The 20,350-nt window shown below is 27.5% G+C and overlaps 1 protein-coding gene across 2 annotated transcripts in view; it reads left to right on the top strand.

The window, feature by feature from the left end:
* Window positions 1-287: 287 nt before the first annotated feature.
* The window catches only part of LOC135931602 (uncharacterized), a 37,444-nt gene continuing 17,381 nt past the window's right edge, over window positions 288-20,350 (top strand). The window contains exon 1 of one of the 2 annotated variants that reach the window (XM_065468838.1): window positions 288-359. The gene's annotated coding sequence lies outside the window, so the exon portion shown is untranslated. Of the gene's footprint in view, window positions 416-20,350 lie in introns of both variants that reach the window. The other variant, XM_065468837.1, reaches the window with a different exon arrangement.

The raw sequence follows: 20,350 nt of genomic DNA, 5'->3' as shown, positions 1-20,350 counted from the left end.
TATTAAATTGAGAATTCCTTCTCCCATTGCTACTCCTATGAATTTATAGTTCTTATTAGTTTTAATAATGGTAAGTTTTCAGGAATAGTCCTAATTTTATATTCCTTACAATGTAGCAAAAGAGAAAAATATTCTTATATTTAAAGATTTTTTTAAATGTGCATTTTTCTTTTTAAAATTATCGATGATAATTTAATTCAGAATAAATTATTTGATTATATGGTATATTATAAAAAGTTTAGAATCTTGTATGTAAAATTATATTATATGTCATTGTATAAATTAGTATAATTTCGAAGCTATTTTCCCTGGTAATCCAAATGTATTTAAAATCATTTGGTACACACCAATTTCAAAAAGTAGGTTCGAATTTTTTTAACAAAATTTACCTATTAATCTATTCTCAAAAACTGAAGTTTATTAATTTCTTAAAGATTTTTAATTATATTTATAATAAAATATCCAAATTCTAGACAATTGTTAAAACATTAATACTTATTTTATACCATGAGATTTTTATTGTGATCTAAAGATAGTGTTAGTTGGTAGCATAGATAATTTATTATTATACAGGTAATTAAAATATAAACAAAATTTGAGAATATTGTTTATATTTTATATCATTGGAATTTTGTTAAAGGTGGGGGGGGGGGAGTAGGGACTATTAGGTGAATATTTTCCAGATAAATTTTGTTGGATCTTTAAGTTCACTTATTGTAGGCATTTGACTATATTATATTTTATAAAAATAATTTTGGGTTTTTACCTTTATTTTTAAAATGGTTTTTTTCTAAAAAAAATTATAGTCATTATTTTTAAAAGTTATAAAGTTTTCTTTCAAATTCTTCCTTATATGATATATTTTTTGCTGAGAGGAGGAGTGGATGAAGGAGTAGGTGAATTTTTATTAGCTTAAGATGATATTTACAAGAACAGGCAGATTTGTGAGGGGGGGGGGATATTCATCCCTAATGGTTATACACCTGTTATAGTTTTATCTTAATGTAATTTTGCAAATTTCCATCATATTGGGATAGAGTCTACAAGGGATTTGGAATCTCAAATTTATATCATTTACTGAGGGAGATTTTTAAATTTGAAAAATCTATTGATTGGGAATATCTACCCTATAAATTTCAAACAATTTTTATCATAAACTTTTGTAAATTTTTAAAATTAATATAAAAAATCTATATAAAAATTGATATAAATTAAGAATATTTAAAATTATAGGCAAAATTATATGAAATTTAGTTTGGATGCTATATACTTGGAATACATTTCTAATCAAATCAGATTCCAATTTAAAATTTGCCTTTAATTAATTTTAACCATAAAGATACTGAATCCCAATGGATCCCATATCCCAATATGACATATGTATAATATATATATACTACCAAAGTAAATTTCAAAAAATGAGATATACAAATTAGTCATTTACAACAATTTATCTAAATTTACCATAAAAAACAAGATAATAATAATATGCAAAAATACTGTAATTCATATTCTAAAAATGATGATATAAAATAAAATTATGTATAACCCTGATAGTTGTCCCAAAGCTGGGCTTGGGCTTTCAAAAACATATATATTTTTCAATTAAAAATTTTGGATATGCAACACCTTAAAAAATTAATAAAATTTTATTTTTAGGACAAGCTCAGGTTAAAAAGAAATTTTTATATAGCTTGGCTCTAATTATTTTTAAACCAATGTTCATTTCTAACAACTAACAAATATATCTCTTTAAAATTTAATCTAACATATTATTAGGAAAATTAATGTTCATTTTTAATCTATCATAAATTTATTTGTATTTGATTCCAACATAATTTTAATTATTTAAAATATTTTTTCATGGTATATAATATATTTTTTTTACATCTCTAATTTTTTTAGAAGCTATTCTAAATTTAGAGGATTTTTTTAAAGTTAGATAAAAAATTTTACATTAAGTGAATACATTGGCATTTCTATATGAATTTATTATAGTTTATTGAACGTTTAATAACACTTCATTACTAAGGGTATGTCCTGAACAGAGCGATTTTGTGGAGGACACCTTGATTGACGTCTAAATTCTTAATATTATTTTAAGTTAATTATATTGATATTATTTATATTTATTTTAAAGAGATTTCAAATTCATAAAAGCTTGATTTAAAAAATCAAGTGACCTCTTTAAGCTAGTAAAATAAATGATTTAAAATGTAATATATTAATTATTAATTATTAAAGTTTACATTATCGGGGAACATACAACATTATAATTTTATATTTACCACCACCCCCTCTCCTTTTTAGCAAAATAAATAACCAAATTTTTATTATATTGTTTTACAATTTAAATCATAAACCCCCTCAAACCCGCTGCCAGACTCTTACATATGGCATTATCCTTCAAATTATTTAATTCCTTCCACTTTAAAATAAAAAAGAGGGAATATTTTTTTTTAAAAAAAAGTAACTATTAGGGGAATTAAAAAAAGAGATGGGAAAAATAATTATAAATAAGATGAAAAAAAGCGATATTGTAATTAAATTAATAATATTTATACCAGCCATAAAAAATAAAGCGTATAAAAGATCGACCTAGCTCACTTTTTAATAGCGTCTAACATAATAATATTGTAGTAAATTGCTGCATTTTTTAACACTACTGGAAAAAGGGGAAATTTTATTTTAATATCAGCTTATTTAAAAAAAAATAAATTTAAAATGTGATCGTAATTTCGAAATGCCCCTTAAGTTTTAATAACTTTAAAAAAAGGCTAGCTAGGGCAGCCGCCAAAAGTTAGTCTAATCTGAAAAATAAAACAACCACTCTTTTGGATAACAAATATAATACAAATAGAGGTGTACCGATACAGCGTTTTAGAGGCAGATACGCGATTCGATTTATAATGATCAAATTAGGGGGGAAAAATGTCTAGGGCCATTTCCAGACTAGTGTTGTTAAACGGCTTGTTTTGAGCCGATTTTTAAAAACGGCTAACTCCATATTTTAGCCAGAATAATATTGCCTAAGCCTCAAGATTTCTATAATATTTGTATAGACCTTAGTTCCTTCTATGAGCAAAATCTTCAGGCTTAGGGAATATTTTTCTGAATGAGGTATTAAGTTAGCCGTTTTTAAAAATCGGCTCAAAACGAGCCGTTTAACAACACTATTCCAGACAGAACGTTTTTTTAAAGCGGTTTTTGGGTAATGTTATCAGCAATCAATTTTTTATTTCCAAAAAAAATGTTAACTTCCAGAATTAATTTTTTTAATATAATATAATATTTAAAAAAAACAATTTTGATCCCCATTTTTTTCATCGTAAATAGAAAACAAACTGGTTTGATTTTAATAACGATTAAATGGCGTTTTGAAATATGAGTCCGGATTGTTTTTTTGAAATTTTATATTATATAAAAAAAATTAATTCTAGAATTTAACATTTTTTTTGGAAATAAAAAAAATAGCTGGTAACATTACCCAAAAACCGCTTTGAAAAAACGTTCTGTCTGGAAATGACCTAGATAAGATACCTAAAATATAAAATAAAATAAGGCTATTCCAATTTTTTGTAAATTAAAAATTTTTAACGACCATTTTGATATATCGGATCAGTCTAGTATTATTTATTAAACGGTTCAATTTAGCCGATTTTAAATTAAGATATTAGCCATGATAATATTACGCAACCCTCGAGATTTCGTTAATAGAGGCCTAAATGTCTTGAGACCTATAACTAAATCTCCAGGTTTACGTAATATTTTTTGGCTAAAATACTGGATTATGGCGTTTAACGACATTTAACCTGTCTATGCCCTATATTAGAAATGAGTGATTGGGCTGATCCGATATTTTTAAAAAGGTATATACATCCCTAATTTATAACAACTTTATTTTAAACGTACTTAGGAAAAATGTATATCATAGTTGTATATTTGACCGGTGAAATATCGGTCAATAGTCAAATATAGTCAAATTCATAGAAATATTTTTTAAGACAAAATTGTATAATATTAATTTTATAAATTCATTGTCATTCTATAATTAATGTTTCTCTCTGCGTGGCAGAATCTTATTTTGATTCATATGTTATATTAATTTTCTTATAATCAATTTTACTGTTGTCGAGGTCCTCAATCTATTTCTGTTTTCCATATGAATATTTCCCCCTTAAGAAGAACTAGGACTAAATGTTATTAAAATAGCATTTTTCTTAATAGGCAAAGCCTATTCCACCGGTACCGAAATCTGATTGTTTCTTATGGAAGTTACTGTTTTCCGCATATTTTGTTATAAATATGCCGGGTTTACTTCTGAAATTTATGATATCACTTGAAATATTTTAATCATCGTAAAATGCTTATTGTATTATATCACATGCTTCATTAAACTCACTACTAATAAGATGCTCCCATTGATAATGGAGAACTAATTAATAAGCATCATTGTGATAAGATTTATCTATATTATTTTCCTTTTTCAAACATATTAATTTTTTTAGAATATTTGACCAGGTCAAATACTGGTCAATAGACTGAATTTGACCGGTCAATTGGCCAACTTGCCAACCCTGTCTTAAACTATAAAAAAAATATTATCCTAATCTGTTGTTTAGGCTTTAATCTAAAATGGCTCAGATAATTTTATCATGATCATTTCATTTATTCTATTACTATTTTATTCATCACAAAAAAAAATTATCATGAGAAAAATGAAAACATTTTAGGTAATTAGAAAGTGAAACTGAATTAAAACCAATTTCCAATAATGATGTAAAAACAATTTAATAAAGCACACAATGAGCGTTTACGTTTTGCCGTAATTTTTTAAAAAACGTAACGCACTCCTTGTTTAAATTGAGGTTGCCTTTTTTGTTAATATCGTCTATTCAATATTTAATAAGTCTAAAAAAAGGATTTGTCTTTGAAAATTATATTATCGTCTGCCTTCTTATTTCAAAATATTCTTTTTTTTAGGATATAAGTAAATTATTTATATTACATTTTATATAATATTACAATAATAAAAAAAGTAAAGAAAAAGTAAACCTATTTGTGTTTTTTAAAATAGTTGCTAACGCCAAACAGTAATTTTATCAATTTGCACGAGGCCATTTGAAATGCATTATTTGCGTTTGCAACACAGCGTTTGAAACGCTCAATTTGTGCGCACTATAATATAATAGGATTTGGACATGTTCTTTGATCTAAAATGCTGCCGGATTGTAAAAAAAATTTCTTTGTTAACTCCTTTTCTGATAAATAATATATATTTTTTTAAAATTGTGATAAGTGACACCAATTAAATCTAGGGAGATGGAAAAAAGGAAATATAAAATTAATATATTTTTTGGGCTATGGTCAGGCCGGTTTAATATTTGTCGGTATTACTATTTTACCCTATGGGACTCGACAGTAATTAAATATTATAAATCGGGATTGAAATACCAATCAAAGAATAAATGTTGAATATATAATTATTTAATATTTGGTGACACCCATATTAATACTTTAAAAAAAACTTATTAATTAATTAATTATTTCGCGAAAAAAAGCATTACTTTATTAAAATATGTACGTACCCTACTATTTTGATGATTAATATATGATTATTTTTCGACACCGAATGATTGATTAATTCATTCATTCACATTATACCTTTTGACGATGATAGCACATTAGTAATACATATATATTGAATAAATAATATGCACGGAAAAATATAAAAAAGGGGGGGGGGTACAAAGGGAGGGGTTAATACACCTCATTCATTACCATTTAATTTATTCATAATTATTTATTTTTTTCATCGAACAAAAAAATTTTATTATGCCCATCGGCATTGTTTTTTTTGTATTTGACTCTGACAGGAGCCTATTAACTATATAGAATATTCAATGATTAGAGTCTCCTAACAAATTTTTACCATTTGCCGAAATATTGACACAAATATGCGAAAAAGGCACTTTTTTTTAAAAAAGGTTAAATATATATCCCATTTATTAGTCGCCGCATGACGGAATCCTTCAAACATGCGTACTATAGGGGTTGGATAGGTACACTTTGCCAACTACTTGAAATCTCTGCCCCCCCCCCTAAACAAAATATGATGATATTTTTAAAAAAAATAAAAGTTTCATATCTCTCAAAAAAATATCGGGATAATTTTATACCGCCCCCCCCCCCTCCATACCCGCTGAATATTAATTTTCAACAAATATGACTGGAGGATGTGAAAAAATCCACCCTTTTTTGATAAAAATCAGGCAAAAACAGCTTATTTTTCCTAAGACTGTCCCCTCCCCTCCACACGTTGCGGCTATAAGAAAAATAGGTGGACTTGCAAGCTCTCTGATTTCTTAAATATATTTTTATCCATTTTGCATGATAAAATATTAAATATTAATATTTTGTCGCTAAATATATTTAGGCCATATTTCAAATATAGTTAGTTTTCGCATAAAGTATTTTTTTTACATAAAAAAATTGGATATTTTTTTTATTAAATTAAAAATATTGGTAAAAAAATTATCCTTTACAACAAGCCCCTTCCCAATAAGTTTGGATCAGTTTATTATATTTTAAACCGTTTAAGCCAGTTATTAGCCGGCTAAAGTTTTAAGCTGAAAATATTCACTTTGGACTCGGGGTTTTTCTTAAAAATATAGCAGCTCAAATTTGAAAGAAACTAATATATAAATAAAAGCCTTAATGGTAACGGATTTTCCCCGGGTAGATTGATCCGAATCTGACATTTAGTCATTACCCAACTATGGGTAATAGTTACTAAACCGAGATTTGGGAGTTAATCACTGAAACGGAACGCTATCCATTAATAATAGAATAAAAGAAATTTTGATCAAATTATACCTAAAAATTCCAAAATCTTTTATAATTTTCATGCTTAAAAAAATCTAAGATGAAATCAAAAATTTTGAATAAAAAAAATCTTCACTTTTGTTTACAAATTTTTCAAACTCTGTAATGTCCATTGGATAAGATATTATAACCCGGAAAATATAATATATTTTGTAGATTAAGATATACATAGCACAAATATAAAGTTTATAATTATAATTTATTTTTATTGAAAATATAATTTCACCCCCTATCGCTAAAAGTACAATGTACACGCAATATATAAAAAAATAATATTTTTTATGCACATTTTTTTTTAGTATTTTAATTTCTTTGGAAAAAAGGCATACCCCACAAAATAAACCTTCTAAGTTAGCGGCCATTTGCGGGAGTGACCACCTCTTTTGAATGGGTATTTTTGAATAACGAGCCATCTATATAGATTTTAAAAAAACTATCTTATCCCGACGACTTGTGGAGAGTGAGCAAAAAACAGTTATTTAAATTGGTCATTTTTATTCAGGTTTTTAAAAAAAAAAAAATAATTATGTTTTTTTTATATATAAAAATTTTTTGTTTATTCTATCTTTTTCCCCCTTTTTTTTTATACCACAAAAAAATATTGTATAAATTAAATGTATATTATTTGTTGTTGTTACTTTTTAGGAAAATAAATTTTAATAATTTTTTTTCCCATAAGCATCATAACCCATTAATATAAAATAAAGTTTATAAACTTTAAAAAAAGAAGAATTTTCCCATATTTTCCATGTTACAATTTATTTATTTTTTAATCCAATGTTTATATATTTTTTAAACCATAATTTTTATCTATTTTTTTGCGCCATGGCGCCTTTTTTCAAAGTAAATAGGAGAACCTATTCTCTATAAATTTTTGGTTAATGATAATGAAAATAATGTTTACTATTTTCTTTCTAAATTTTATACCCCCTTTTAGTGTTGTTAAACGGCTCGTTTTGAGCCGATTTTTAAAAACGGCTAACTCAATATTTCGTCCAGAATAGTATTACGCAAGCCTGAAGATTTTGTTTATAGAAGGAACAAAGGTTTGGACATCTATTAGCTAAATCTCGAGGCTTAGAAAATATTTTCCTGGCTAATATATTGAATTAGCCGTTTTTAAAAATCGGCTCAAAACGAGCCGTTTAACAACTACCTCCTTTAAAAAGTATTATTTATCAGGGATGTGAACCCTTCGACAAAAAAAAGGGTCCGGGTTCGGGTCGGTAATAAATTTAAAAAGGACCCGGGTCCAGGGTTCGGGTCTGGGTTCAGAGGAAACATAAAAATAATGACTCAAAATAGACTTTTTCATTCATTTTTTATTATACTTCAATATATACACATTTATAATTCGAAATGAGATAATTTATATTTAAAATATTTTATTCAATCGCACAATCATGATATCTTCTAAAATATCATCCTTCAGATTTCCACGTAAATTAGTCAACGATGAAAATCCACGTTCTACGCTTACCTAAAATAGATAGTCATTTTTATAATACATAAATTATTGTACTTGTGTCGCCGGTACAGCCATGACGATTCTAGAAAAGGTATATAATTCTGGATATATTGAAGAATTTTCTTCCCAGAATTTTAAAATGTTTGCATCTCTATTTATTCTCATAACTTCCGAGAACTTTTCTATTAAAGATACAATAGATATTTTTTACTCCTTTCTATCAGGATAATTTAATTTTTTTTCTCTATCTAATAGTAAAATTTCCAGATCATCAATATCGTTATCATTATCATTGTTATCGCTACAACCAGTAGATATTGTTGTAACCACCAATGTATTGTAAATAATAGAGTTTTGGGTATGCCATAAATCTTCAAGATGGTCTATAGCCATTTGTTTTTGCTCACTACTTAATAAAACCTGATATCGCGGGTCTAAATATATCGAAGCATATACAACACTATTTTGTAAATATTGTTGCTCTCTTATTTTCGTATTTTCTAATACTTCATTTGAAAAAGAACTTATCTCCCTAACTCTAATCGACATCTTAACCATATGCCATAAAAATCCGATAAACATAATTGTTCAGCTTGCACTCTTAATGTTGTTTTTAAAGGAACCAGCACACTAGTAAGCTCTTTTACTTGATTCCAATCATCTTCTGAAAAAATGATTTCACATGCTCCTATGATAAAATCATTACAGAAATCTTTCAAACTTAATAATCGCTCTAGCATCATACACATAGAGGACCAACGTGTTGTGCAATCTAAAATTGCCATTTACCTTTTCATGGATTTTAATATTCTAACAATTGTGGGAGTTCTTAAATATTTTACAACATCCCTTGCTTTATCAATTATGTTTTAAAGTGACTATTTTTTAGGAAGGAGATTCCACGCAAAAAATTAATAAAATTATAAAAATTTTACATTATTTTTTAAAAATTAATAAAATTTTACATTATTTTTTAAAAATTATAAAAATTTTATATTATTTTTTTAAAAATTAATAAAATTATAAAAATTTTATATTATTTTTTAAAAATTATATTTTTACATTAATTAAAAAAAAAAAAATTTTAAGTTAAAAATTTTTAACACCCTGAACCCTTGGACCCTCCTATTTTTAAAAGGGTCCGGGTCCGGGTTCAGTAAAATACGAGGGTCCAGGAGGGTTTTGGGTCCGGGTCCAGGTTCACATCCCTGTTATTTATAACCTCCATATTTTTCTACCTGCCGATTAGGATGGTTTCAGTAATAGGTCCCGATGGGTAAAGTTTATACACCCATCTAAATCAATATCTATTTTATCACCTAACCTTCCCCCTTCCAAAAAAAATTGACGCCTTCCTTCCAGGCGCGTACGCAGGAATTCGGTCTGGGGGGGGATAATAAATTTTTTATAGAAACATTGTTTTTTAAAAATATCAAGCATAAATTTATTAGGACTAATAACTATTCCTAATACACAATTTTAAATTAATGTGAATTATAAAAAAATTATATGTAAAGAATCACTTAAATCACCCAAAATAGAAATTTGAATTTTTTGAGCCTTTACACAAAAAGTTTCTAAGTAATAATTGTATTTTGTATGTTATATATTTACAATGTATCCAATCTTCGTTGGGATTGAGCTAATTTTTCAATTATCTCATCCTTGCTTGTCGTCAAATACCTATGAATATTTAAAAGATCCAAACCTTTCAATCTACTTTCAGATGTTGTATTTCTTGGTATGTTTTTCAGAGACCTGCAGGCCCCGGGCCGGGCCTGAATTTAAAAAAAAACACCCAAGCTGGGCCTGAATTATTTTTAAAAAAACACCCAGGCCGGGCTGTATTTTTTAACAGCCTATATTTGAAATCGTTATTATTAGCTATAAAAATCAAAAATAAATATAATTTATTTTTAAAAAATCCGGGCCGGGCCTGAAAATTTTATTTTAAAAAAGCCGGGCCGGGCCTGAAATTTTTTTTAAAAAAGCAAAGCCGGGCCTAAAATTTTTTTTAAAAAAAGCCAGGCCGGGCCTGAAAATTTTTAAAAAGAAACCCAGGCCGGGCCGTAAAAAATCTTTAAAAAAAAATCCGGGCCGTGCCCTGCAAATGGTACTTCTGCAGACCTCTGTTATTCTTCTTAAAAAAGAGAATGTTCTCTCATTAGTTTACTAATGGGAAGAGTTTATAAACCCTTTTAATACATTGGGAATTTAATCTAAAATGTGTTTGAAATAATGTAGAGCATCCATACCATTTTTTGGGACTATATCAACCATAGTTAATCTTATAAACATAGTTATTCATCTAGTAAGGCATCATAAGATACTTTAACATCTTCATTATAAAAATCTAACAAATATTTTTTTTCTATCACCATCTGAAAAGGTTGGGAAGGCTTTTCTGGAAGTAATATTTGCAGATTAGTAAGTGCTGCATGATGAATTAAAAATTCATTTATTTGGATTATAAATGTATCTGTATCTAAGATATACTCTTCTACTGATCCTATATTAATGTTTTAACGATGAGCTTGCCTTGCTACAAGGCGAGGGAGACAAATATTTAACACGTATAGCTCTGCTTTTGACTCAACAATAAAATATGAAATTCTTCATCAATATTAGCCCGAATTTCCTTGAGTTCTGATAAAATACTCTCCGCTATTCTCATCTTCTTAATCAAGTCAATGTCATGTTTTTGAAAAGTAATACTTAAAATAGTTATTATTAAATAATACATTCTAATGAGAAATAAAATTTGGAATAAGCATTGAATCCAATAATTTTCTTGCTTCTGAGGAAATATTTCTTTCAAGCCATTATGACATTTCAGTAATAGCAAATAATTGGCTCTTCTAATTCCTTAAAATCTGTTACTGCTTGATGACAGAGACTCTATCTCGTTGGACAAGGTTTCTTTTTCCCTGTTGTACCAGAAGTTTCAGAAATAATTATTATTTGACTAGAAATTTCAAAATGGTAGATAAATATTACGCCATTAGAAATTTGAAAATAATAAGTAAATATTACGCCGGAAAACTTGAAATCGAAATTAATTGATAAAATAACTTATGAATGTGATAATAAATGTAATTAAATATATATTTAATATGAGATACGAATAAATATTAACAAATATAAATTAATATAAACAATAATATTTTTGAAAAATATATCCGGCATCTGCATTTTTGGCTTTGGAGGGTGGGGGATTTGTCCCCCTGCCCCTGCGTACGCCATTGTTTCCTTCTAACCTTATCAAAATCAGCCAAAAAGGAAATCAAATTTATAATTAAATTCAAATGACTATAACGTCATAACTATTTACCCATCTTCAATTTCATTGACAATCTTGTGTCATACCATACCTCTCCCCCTCTCGGTATAAAAATCCCTACCACCGGGAATCGAAGCACCAACCTTCTACTCTTGATTTTATATCACCCATCCATATCTCAAACCCTCTGACTCACAGCTGTCATTTAAAAAAACAATGATTTTTTTGTATATATTTATAATTTATTGATAGTTTAACCAAAGAGTAAACAATTTTCATGAAAACAAACTTTTCTTTGTAATCTCAAACTGCGAATATCAATACTCAAATTTTTATGTTAATCACAAGGCACAAATCACGGGATACAAGTAATATTTATTGATTAGCTTATATCCTAATGTAAGTTGGTAATTAGATCTAGCATAATTTTTATTGTTAGCAGATAGAAATTTTTTTGTATAAAATAATCCTAAATTGCATGTGACCTTAGTGGATCCCATAGAAATCGGAGATAAGAATTGAATTGAGTTAGAGATAGAGGATGGGTGATAAGACTAAATAGAAATATGGATTTTTTTTTTATCAGTTGACGCTAGCTATTTATTTTGTGAGATTTCGATATTTTTTTTTAGCCTTGGATTAAAAATCGGTTTCGATACACCTCTAATATTGACCATTTATTTATTTTTAAAATTAGATGCTTTGGTTGATTATTTTTTAGATATCTACAAAAACTTATTTTTCTATACGTCAAATCGAATCTTATTATTATAAAATGCTGCTTCCGGTTAAAAAAAGTTATGAAACGCCAATTTAATGAAAATATGATTAGTGTTAACATTTACAAATTAACTCGTTGATTGAATTCTCAAATAAGGGTTTACATATAACGTCAAAAAAGTAACGTTACAAACACTAAAATAAAGTAACGATAAAAACGCAATATATTTTTTCCAAAAAAAACATGTAAAACGCGTTTTTTAAAACCCCAAAGTAACCATAACGAGCAACTGTAAAGTAACATTCGCAACACTACGATATACCTAATTGTTATCCTTAGTAAAAATCTTATCTGCTTAAATGATAAAAAAAGCCTATCCCTAAATAAATAAAATTATGTATAAAAAAACAAATCATTCTCATAAAATATATATAATTTATAAAACTTAATAATTATAAAATGATTTTAATAGTCTTATGAAGGTTTCTATTGCGAATGTATGTTGGGAAGGGAGTTTCCCTGCCTAAGGTAAACACGGTCCTTTCCAAGAAATACTAGTCTCTAAAAAAATATATTTAATTCGTTTCGAATCAAGGACGACAATCTATCATTATTTTATTTTTTTTTGGCTTTTTTTTCTCCCTCTCTTGCCTATTGCCTAAATTTTCGAGTTATCTCACACATTATTTATAAATAATTAATGAATGAATGTTCAGGAATACTACCGATTCAAATATTTATTTTTATAAAAGGGTGGGGAGGGAAGTCAGCTGAAATCAGAAACCTACCAGGTCCGGGCCTAAAAATAGGAAAATTTAAAACCCGAAATTTTTATTAAAAAATCTGCTGGCCTGAAAATAGATAATTTTTTAAACCCGGGTTCGGTTTTGGACATCTGTTTTAAATTACATATTCTTTTTAATTGGCCAATCAGTAGTGACCATTATAGAGAATAGTTAAATTAGGCAAAGCCATACTGCTTTTTTAGTCATATCATTCCTTTTTCAAACACATAATGCTCTATCCGGATTAAATTAACATTGAAAAAGGACACTGAAATTTCAAAAAGTCACTAGGTGCTTTAAAAAAGACACGATGTGACTAAAATAGGATGGGTTGGCGGAAATGTTTGACTTGGGATTTTCCGCCCTACTCATAAAATAATTTTGTATAAATTGCCCCACCGTTTTTAATTTTTTTAATGAAGGCAGAACACATTAATTTGCATAACTTTTTACTCAGCCCCCTTAAATATTTTGCTCAAGTTGTCCAGCTCGACCTCGATATAGAAGTAGATATTCCTATCCTTTGCGTGAAAGGGATAAATAGTTTAAATATAAATGTGCGATGTCCAGATTGGAACGATATCGAAAATGTCATTTGACTAGTTCTTTATCTTACTTAACCGAGTTAAATTGCCATTACATTTGTATTGGTGGATAAAATTAGGCACTTCTTCAAGATAGGGGCTGGGTATGAATTTATGACGTAAGATTGTAATTGAAGGTAGAGGAAATGTGCCCCTTCTAATTTTGATTTGGTAGTAAGACAGTAAAAGGGTGTAATATCATCATTGGCTTAGGGGAAGGTTGTAGAAATACCTGGTTAAAACCTGCAAATAGTCGGACTCGTGTGATTCATTTAGGGGACTCTTACTAAAGGTAATAAGTTCCGTTTTCTTAATCAACTAGAACAATTCCTTAAAAAAAAGTCGGTTGAACTTGAATATCTGCATGTTTATCACCCTTTATAAGGTGACCATTTGAATCAAATCTCAGAGAATATGAAGGTATTTTTTTGAAAAACTTTGTAATATATATAATGATTCTTATAACTAGTTTTGTTAAACAGCTCAATTTTTTAAGAACGAAGATTTTAGAATATTATTCAACCCGGAGATTTTATTCATAGACGGCTAAACAGATTGGACATCCATTAGCGAAATCTCGAGGTTTACTTAATATTATTTTTTGGCTAAAATCTTAATAAATCAGCAAAATCGAGCCATTTAACACTACTTATTACAGAGTGCTTTTAAAATTAAATTTCTTTCTATGGTCACTTTTCGGAGGTTTATGCTTATTTTTTTTTTATTAAATGGGTCTATAACCTGAATATTTTTTTCCTCTTTCTTTCTCTTATTGTACTTTTCAAATATATATAATATATTTTTATTGTTATTTATATTTTATTTATTATTACTTATATTAATTTTAATATAATAAATATTTATAAGAAAACCATTAAAGGAATGTTTTTTTTTACAAAAATAAGTTTTTCCATTATAATAACCAAAAAAATTCTATTAAACGCTGCCTAGTGCCTATTTTCAAAGAACTTATTGATTTTGGAATTTGGATACCAACAAAAATATTGCCGAAAACCTTAAATTAAGTCGGAGTAAGTCTTTGGAGTTTATACTTAGCCGAGGATTCAATTCTATTGGCTGCTTCACCATACTCGTCGTCCCAATAATTAACCAATTTTTGTTTTAAAATATTAGATTATATATTTTTATATTTTAGAACCCGGAAGCATTCCTATTTTTTCAGGGGGTTCGGCTTGACCCTAATAAAATTGTGAATTTTTTCCACCCAATTGGGTTCTACTTTTTTTAAAAGTTTTGAACCTGATCAAAATAATGGCTCTACCAATTCCAAATGAATGCATGTTCTTCCAAGTCCTTCCCGTACACTTTTGGCGGCTCGGATCGAAAATGAATTTAACCTCTCATTAAAACCCCTATTTACCCTTGACTTAAAAAATTGAAATGGAATTCGCGAATGAGCAGCTAAATAATATATATAAGTTGTGATAAATAGTGGAAAGCTAAGCTTTTTATTAATGCCTTTTTAAAATTTATGATTCACTTTTAAACGCATAATAAGCAAAATTTGGTGAAAAAATTGTCTAATCTTGGCGACCGAGGGCACAACATAATATTTTCTTTTGTAAAACAATATAAATAATAAATGACAGATTATAAACCTCAGCTGTTCAATGCTTCCCCTAGTTAACGGTTTAAATTTCTGGTTCTTTTCAGAAGCGTTATAATGATAATGTACTTGATTTCAACTGGCTACAAATGGTTCCAAGCTATTCTAAATTCCAATTCTGACTAACAATTGTGTGTATCCATCTCATTCCGCGTATGATGGAATGGCTGAGCCTTCAAAATACTTTAATTGGGTGTAACCAATCAATTTACATTATCCCATCTTTGCATTCCAAGTTTTTAGGACAACATTTCAAATCCATTATTAAGAATATATTATTAACAGCCTTTAATGAGTTAATATTTTACCAACTCTCGAGCTAATAGACCTTCTAACTGACAATTCCATGCACCGTTACAGCAGTCTTATCTTTATTCATCATAGAAAATGCAGAGATATCCAAAAAATAAATATAAACAATATACTGCCTCACAAGTTTACATATAAAACACCTGCAGGCCTATAATTACTAAACCCCCTTAGAAAATCTCGGCCGAGAAGCGCCGATCATAGAGACAAGTAAACAACACTAGATATAGCCAATTATATCATAAAATTATAGAAATTTTATTCTCAAAATGACCCTTTTTTTGCTAACATTTTCACAAAGCTTGTTAAAAAAAATTATAATTTACAGGATGCTCTTCAAATTTTTCAGGAGCCTCGAGCACTTGCGCGCTCCCACAACTCATAATGTCGCCACTGCGAACACTCCTGTAGAAGGTTTAGTCTAGGGAAACTTATTTTTATAGAAAAACTAGTCCATCTTTAGACACAAATTTGGAAAATAGTTTATTGATAAAGTCAAATTGAAGTTTATTAAGCGCAAATTTTTATGAATATATATTTTTTCGATGCTAATATATTGATATTGTGGTTTATTTTTTTCAGTGCAAATATTTTCTTTATTTTAATTGTGTTTTCATTTAATTTCCTATTAAAATTTGAAAAATTTTATATATAATAAAATTTTTTTATTAAATGATGGATAAATAAACTTGCAAAATAACACTAACTACTTTTGAAATAATGTAGCTAGTAACTAACTAGAATTTTTAATGATGTAATTAGTAACTGAACTAGTTACCTTTTTAAGGATGTAATTTGTAACGGCAACTAGTTATATTTTTAAAGATGTGATTAGTAACTATAATTAGTTACTTTTTTAAAGATTTATTTAGCACTGTAACTAGCTACCTTTTTAAAGATGTGATTACTTTAACTTAATTAAAAAAAAACTTTTAACACTGGATTAAAATTGTATCATATTTTAAAATTTTAAGAAACTCTCTGATAGAAAAAAAATTTAGACCATCCCTCGGAAAAATAAACGAGTAATTAAAAATTGCCTGGCCAAATAATATATTTTTTTACAAAATTATTTTTATTATTCATTTTATAATATAATAAATATACGCCTTTTGTTTGATTACTAAAAAAATGTTATAATTTTATTAATTTATATGAGTTTTTCTTTGCTGGAATACATTTTCGGTAAAATCCGATTTAAATAAATCGCGCTCAAAAAATGATTTAAAGTTGAAAAAATAACACATTGACGCTAACATATATATTAAACTGATCATCACCGTTGAGTGTTTTCATCTTAGGAAAGTTTCACTGTAATCTAATATTTTTTTACCATATAAGAGTTATATTATAATTTGCCAAATAATTTGGTTTAACCAATTTTGACTTTATTTTGGCCGAATAATAATAAATAAAAAAACCAAAAATTATTTTTTTATATAAACACGCGAATTTATTTTTATATATTAAAATATTTGGAAAAAACCACAGAAATCACTATGACATAATATGTTATTATTTATTGTATTTTTATACAAAAACTCTTTCGTTATTAATGCCAATCTGTTTTTTTTACAAAATGACCGCTAAATTTAGGGTAATGATGTTTAGCGTTGTACGTTATTGATTTTTTATTTTATAATTCTGTTTTATTATAATATTTTCCTGTGGCTCAGTTGCTATAGACGTTGATTGAGAAATCACTATACAAATTTCTACCTGGGTTTAAATCCAGTGACCAAATTTTTTTTCTGAAGCCAATCAGATGGTTCCGTGCTTTGTGGTATGATATATATATAGAATATCGGAAGCGACAGCATAATTCCGTTATATATTAAAATAAAATTTTGGTCGTTGTTTAATAAATTTGCTTAATTACCTCTTGGATTTTAAAGGTATTTTACTCAATATTTGTTACAAACAAAATTTTAAAAAATAACGGAAATTTGTCTTTTTCTTTGCATAAAATTTTTTTGGATATGGCTTTTATTGGCGACATTTCTTTAAAATTTTTTTAATATTTTAATTTCACAAAAATATTTTTTTTATTACTTATTTTTATCATTTTTTTAAAAGAAATATGTTTTTTTGCACGCATACGCCAATAAAATGTATTCTATGCGGTGGTGTAATAATTTTTTTTTAAGAACAGAAAAAAAATAATTAAAATTTTTGTTTAAAAAAAAATGCTTAAAAGTAAACAAATTTTTTAGAATATAATATTTTAAAAAATTTTTCCTCCATACAATAGAAATTAGATTATAAAATGTATCACAATGTCTCTATCCCACAAATATTGAAGTTTAGATTTTGTCCACGTCTTACGTCTTTTTACGAAATTTAACTTACTGTGTAAGAAAGGCGGGTTTCCACTTTGCATGAATTCTGCCCCACCTTTGACGATTTACCACTCGTAGAAATCTACGAATGCCCAATAATTTACCAATTTCTAGCCGGGCCCTTCAAAATTTTACCGAAAGTCAGACCTGGTCCAGTTTTATATTTTAGACGATCTATCTGGCAAGCACATTTTTAAAATGTATATATTTTTTCTCAAATGTCCATTAAGGCTCTATCTCTACTCCATGGCTATTTATTTCTACAACAACCGTTTTATAAATCAATTGTGTTTATTTTTAATTTAATCATATTAATTTTTATTTATAGATTTAGGATTTTAGATAAGCAGCTCTTAAAATACATATATATATATATTTATATATATATTGTTTGTTAATAATTTTCGAATAGTTATTAATCAACAAAATATACCCAGATTGGCCCTAAAACTTTTACGAAAAATAAGAGGTTAGCGAGACCTTGGCCCGTTTATGTTTTTTACGAATTATCCGGTTCGACGCCCTTTAAATTATTTGCGCCGACCCGTTATAATTGTTTAAAAAAAATTGCCTTTACTGACTTTTAAAAGGAAGGACTTCTAAGAGATTAAATGGTAGTTTTTAAGACCATTTAGTAGGTAAGATACGATAAATAATTATTAATTACTAAAATAACGCACAGGCCTATTCTTATCTATATAATTAATCCCGTTGCGTTTCCGTCAATCATTCTATGAAGTTCGAATATATTCAAAATTCTCAACAAAAATATTGTATTTTAAATTGTCGCTGTCCCTCCTTCTCCATTATAATCGCATTACATTTCTCGATATTATATTTATACCTTCCTAAGATGGTTACCTAGACCTCTACCTTATCTCATCCCTCCTTTAGCTCGGTCCTGCTCTTGTTAAAAAAATGTATATTGATCAAAAAAGTGAGTGGCCTCGAATGATCACATTACCGAGGTTTCCCACTATAAATCTCAAAAATTAACAGCATAAAAATGTGGAGTGGATTTTATTTTTAAAAATACCAAAAAAAAAATTTTCTGCTCTCTTTTCGCGTTAACAATATGATAACAAAAAACAACACACAAACAATATATAAAAATAAATTTAAAAATTGAGCTTTTTAGGTGACCTTGAAGGGGAAAAAAAATTTATACACAAATTTTTCATAAACAATTTTGGTGTTTTTTTGGTTTTATTTATTTTTGTAAAAAGAATAATACATTAAATAAAATTTGGAAGAAAATAAATTTAAAAAAAAACGCCGATGAATTTTAAAGTAATACGCGGTATGATTTCTTTTATGTAATATTAAATTTATAAATCGTGCTAGAGTTGTTAATCTAGATATATATATGGATACTTTTTATAAAAGTATTTTATATCTTGATACTAGTAATCATTTTCACTTCTAATTTCCATGGATATATTTTTTCAAGTCAATATTATTCCATAAAGTAAATTTGAATCTTATGTTTAAAAATGATTCCCATATAGTACATAAAAACGTATTTGTCCTATTCCGGTTCGCCCTAACCCTGAATCAGTTAGCGCGAATTCGCGGCGAAGTATAAAAAACAGCATATTTTATATACTTCGGCGCGAATTTGCGCATATTATATACTTCAACTAATTCGCGCTAACTGTGAATAGGTTAAATTAGATTGGATCGAATCAAACTTGATCTAATTTATTGCATTAAAAAAATATCTATTTGTTTTATTTATTTTTTTCATATTTGGACCATTTTGTTCATGAACCCATATTTTATTTTCCTCTTGTGAATTAATACATGATTTTTTTTGCTCTTCCCAATAATAAATTTGATAATAGTTATGAAATTCTCTGGAACCATTATTCAAAGATATTTTGTTGGGTAAGCGCTATTTCATATCTAATTACTTGTAACCCTGCATTCACAGTTAGAGCGAATTACCGGCGAAATACACAAAAACTACGCGTATTTTGTATACTTTGCCCCGAATTTGTGCTAACTGTGAATACAGGATAATAATTTCTAAAATGAATCATTATTTTATCCTGCTTAGTCCCCATCCCCTTTTACTACGAACTTTAAAATTACAAGTTGATAATAATATAATTATTTTTTAAAATTAAAATATTTTCTTACTATTTCTAAATTATGATAAGGGTGGGGGGTTCTTATTAACTTGGAAATAGATTTAAGCAGAAAATGTTTTAGTACGATTCATTGTATCACATCAATATGTTTCTTTAATAAGACAAAATAAGAATTAAGAGAAAGAAAAAAACCCCTATAATCTTACGTAATTCCAAGTACAGCCCTGGAAATTCCATTTTTTTGTCCCTAGCTTGGCGC

Source organism: Gordionus sp. m RMFG-2023, chromosome 1 (assembly GCF_954871325.1).
Source record: "Gordionus sp. m RMFG-2023 chromosome 1, tfGorSpeb1-WG-v2, whole genome shotgun sequence".
NCBI lineage: Eukaryota > Metazoa > Nematomorpha > Gordioida > Chordodea > Parachordodidae > Gordionus > Gordionus sp. m RMFG-2023.
This window is presented reverse-complemented; position numbering and strand designations above follow the sequence as displayed.